Source organism: Otolemur garnettii, unplaced genomic scaffold (genome assembly GCF_000181295.1).
Source record: "Otolemur garnettii isolate 467f Iridium unplaced genomic scaffold, OtoGar3 scaffold00063, whole genome shotgun sequence".
Lineage (NCBI taxonomy): Eukaryota > Metazoa > Chordata > Mammalia > Primates > Galagidae > Otolemur > Otolemur garnettii.
In genome coordinates, this window is record NW_003852458.1 from 10004190 (window position 1) to 10008491 (window position 4302).

The 4302-nt window shown below is 50.3% G+C and overlaps 1 pseudogene across 1 annotated transcript; it reads right to left on the reverse strand.

The window, feature by feature from the left end:
• Positions 1-2502: 2502 nt before the first annotated feature.
• LOC100951679 lies at positions 2503-4068 on the reverse strand (annotated as a pseudogene). The gene has a single exon (XR_001161430.1). The product of XR_001161430.1 is annotated as a 4-aminobutyrate aminotransferase, mitochondrial pseudogene (transcript).
• Positions 4069-4302: the final 234 nt, after the last annotated feature.

Sequence of the window (4302 nt, forward strand, 5' to 3'; positions counted from 1 at the left end):
TTTAGAGATGGGGGTCTCACTCTTGCTCAAACTGGTCTCGAACTCCTGAGCTCAAGCAATCCACCCGCCTTGGCCTTCCAGAGTGCTAGGATTACAAGTGTGAGCCACCAGGCCTGGCTTTCTTAAACTCCTTTTTAAAACCAACAGATTAGCACTAACTGAAGGAATGCAAAGTGAACCTATAGGTGAAACGCCTATATGCCTCTGGCCAAAAAAGTTGTTTGAGAGAAAGCAGTGAAAAGACTTTGTGCAGACATACTTGTGAGAAATGGAGGCACAATCCCATATGGCGAGGTTGGTTGTGGGCCTAAAAACCCCACCTAAGGTTGGCCTGGTCGGTTGCAGGCATAAAACTCTCCTGACTTAAGGCCCACATGGGAACGGAGGTTTGCACACAAATTTCTGTATGCCCTCAAAGTTTATTAATTATGCCTCATTTTAAAGATTGAAGTAACTGCCTCCAAATAGCAAGGTCAGTACAATACACTTTCAAACAGTCTTTCCTCCATAGCCTCAGGTTTCATCAGATAAGAACAAAGAAAGTAATGGCTAACAGCATGTTCTCCTTGAAATTATGTTAAACTGGGTTATGTTGAAAGGGATTGCTTAAAGGTGTATGTTGGGTGGATTATCAGATTACTAGGAAGGAGCTACTTACAAGGCAGGTAGTCACAAGATGTTCAAATGGATTAATGAAGTCATTGATGTCCAATGCGCATGTGCAGAAGGATTGTAATGAATACTAATGAGGTCATTGTTGTAGAGTGCCCATGCACAAGATTGATTATATAAACCAACGGTGAACAAAAAAGCTTACCCTTTTTCCTGAGTGAGCAGATGGTCACCTTTATTTAAAACACAATTTCAATAAGCATGGTTATTCTTCACGACATCGCTTTTCCGCGAGACCCTAACGGCAACAGAACCAGAATTCATGGATCTGCCTGTGACTGTTAAACATGCCATTTCCCTTCATTCTTCAACAAAAATGGGTGGATGACCAAGTCTGCTGAAAAGTGAAAGCTAAAAAACCCTCCCACTCTGAGATCTTTGGCTGATTGATTACTAAAAGTCCAAAGTGCTAAGTTAGGAACCTTATTATGCTCATCTTCTAACGCAGCCAACCAAGGCACCCAGGGAATGAAGTGGCTTCCCTTTGGACAGAGAATACAGCCAGACTTTCTCAGTCTATCCACTAAATAATACTTCATGGCTCTTAGATTATCAAGTGCTCTTCTTAGGAACATTTGAGGTCAAATCATTTCCACCAGTACCTCACCTCCAGCAAAGATACTGTAGCCTCAGCCACCAGCCCCATGTAAGCATTTGAATTCCCATCTGCTGGGTATTCTCCATACTCAGTCATCTCAGGAAAAGCTCTAATTTCAGGAGGGCAAGTACAGGGAAACTGCCTTACACCAGCGTGCCCCACGCAGAGCTCTGGCACCTTTAATTCATGCTGCTTTCCTCAAGACAAGAAGTCCAGTCCAGCAGGGAGTCCCTCTGGGAACAGCCAAGCCGCTCACATGTCAGTTGGTGGTGGAGGGAACATGGATGAGCCAGAGCGAAAGGAGTCTCCCAGGACACGGGGTCCACAAGTCAGATCCCCAGGTGCCCTGGGAGACAGGGTGTGTGGCTCTGATGCCCTGGCCCCTGGGTTTGTGCTCCTGGGGCAATAGCCACGTTCTCTGGAACTTCAGCTGAAGCAGGTCACCGTGGACTCTTTAAGTTTCCTCCAACTCGGGTCTAGGCTGACATTTGCCAGGAGGATAGAGTTTGGGGCATGGAGGATGTCAGTGAGAAGCAACAGTGATAACCACCTGGAGATCGTCCAAGAGTAAGCCCCACCAAGGACAGAATTCACAGATTGAGGAACCCCCAAGTGCTCTGAGAGGAGCGGTCCTAGTCTTCAGGAGAACAGGCAATCCTTCCCCTACTCTTCAGCTCAGTCCTCATGTCCCCACTTTACTGCCTTCCTGGGATCTGTCCAGTCCCTTGCTGAAGTGTGCTGAAGGTATGCTCAGTGCTGTGGAGTCTGGGGGAGTAGGTGAGGGGGTGTTCACTTGCATAGGGCATCCTGATTACTGAATATGGCACTTGAGATGGGCCAGAATGTGGGAAGTCCCAGCCCAGTCCCAGGAGCAGATGTAACTCCCTTGCCTGGCTCTCAAAAACATTATTGGGTCGGTCAAGGGTGGGCAGAAATATGGCCACAATCCCCTGTGGGCCTTCCCAAGAACTATGTCCAGAGCTCAGGCAGAATTTCTGGGCATAAACCAATGTGCACCATTAGCTCTGCAGGAAGGAAAATTAAAACCAGCCCTCCTGTCCCCTCTTCTTTCCCAAAACAACAAAAAAACCCACTCCCTTCTCACAAATAACCCTTCAGCTCATGTAGTCACCTTTGACTCCATTTTAATTGAAAACATGCATTAGGCAAACTAATCCATCTGACAACTGTTGAGATCAGGGCTTTCTCAGAGTGCAGCGGAAATGGCTTCTTTACTTGAAATCGACTAAGATGTCACTGAAAATATTGAGGAACAGGTGAGCATGGTGATCCCTGAAGACCAACATAGGTCGGAAACGAATGGATTTGTCGCCACAGCCCCCCAACACCACGCCTTTGTTTCTGGCCATTAAGATGAGCTTATTACGGATCGATTCGTCTGGAGCATCGAAGGAGCAAAAGGTGCCTCTGCCTCTCACTCTGCTGATGAACTGGGGGTGCCGGGCCTGGAGGTCCAGCAGCCCTGTGAGCAGGACCTTCCCGGCATGTGCCACGTTACTCAGCAGGTCTTCCCTCTTGATAACATTGAGGACCTCGGCCAGCAGTAGGTTCTTGGATGGGTCCCCCAGCCAGGTGTTGAAGATCCGGTTTGGGGTGTTGGGTCTTAACTCTTCTTTGTGGAAGAAGCCGCCGGTCATCATCTTCTTGCTGAAGGTCATCACATCTGCTGGGTCGTCCAAGCCCCAGTGCTCATGAGCCCAGAACTTGCCAGTAGAGCCCCCTCCAGTCTGGACCTCATCCACCAAGAAGGCACAGCCATGCTTCCTGGCCATGTCTCGCAGCTTGCGGAAGAAGTCATCCGATGCGTGGTTGTCTCCTCCCTCTGCCTGGATGGGCTCCACGACGATCCCAGCCACCGTTTTCTTCTCCTTCCCGTACTTCACGATTAGATCTTCCACCTCTTCTAGGCAGTGGGCTTCTTCCTGCTGGTTTTCTTTCACAAACTCTTCCAGGGGATATTTCAGCCGTGGGAAGGGTGCGATGGGCCAGTCGAAGGAAGGGATGTCGATCTTGTGAATGGCTTTGGAGTGCGAGGTCGCTAGGCAACCCATGGTCCTGCCATGGAATCCGCCCATGAAGGAGAGGATGCTGTAGTCAGGGCACCCGGGGGCCTGGTTAATCAGGCAGGTCTCCAGTTCTTCTCTGGAGAAGCCCCTTTGCCCTCTTTCCTTGCTCCGGTACCACATGAAGATGGTCTTGAAGGCGTTTTCGTTGGAGCAGGAGCCACAGGCCATGGTGATGAGCTGGGACATCCCTTTGGGAGCCACCGAGAGCAAGGACTCCCGGAGCTTCTCCACAAAGTTCTCCGGAGGCAGGATTCCGAGGGCAGGTCTGTTGATGAAAGTGCTCGCGTTCTGAGGCTGTTGGAGGAGTTTCATGAGAGCAGGATGGCTGTAACCTATGGGCACAGAGGCGATCTGAGAATACAGGTCCAGCATCCGGTTGCCATCCACATCAACCAGGTAGTTGCCTCGGCTCTCTTGGTAATTGCAGAAGAAATGCACAGCCTCTGCGTTCTGAATCGTGTTCAGCTGCTTCATTAACTCCCGAGATCTAGGCCCTGGGACTTCCGTTTTCATCAGAGGCCCATCATAATCCAACTCAATATCAACTTTGGCTGCAGCTTGACTGATGTGTCTGGATCCTGGCCCCAGAAGGTGGAAGTTGTGCTGGCAGTTGCGGGCCAGCCGCGGTGCAAGCAGCATAAAGGCCATGACCCCGACCTTCAGGAGCAGAGACCCTCTCCTCTCCGCCGCCCCTTCATGCCCTGCCTCCGATCTACGACTCAGATGTGCGGCTCCGATCCGTCAGGCTCCATCTGCGGCTCCGATCGAGATCGATCCGTCAGGCTCCGATCCGTCCCTCGGGCTCCGATCTGCTGGATCCCAGAGCGGAGCTCTGGCTGGGCGCCGACTGACTGGGTTTTTATAGCCAGCAGGTCTGTTACAAGCAGGAAATCGGATCCCAAACCCAATCACATGGGGATTAACGCTCATTTTACTTACAAATTG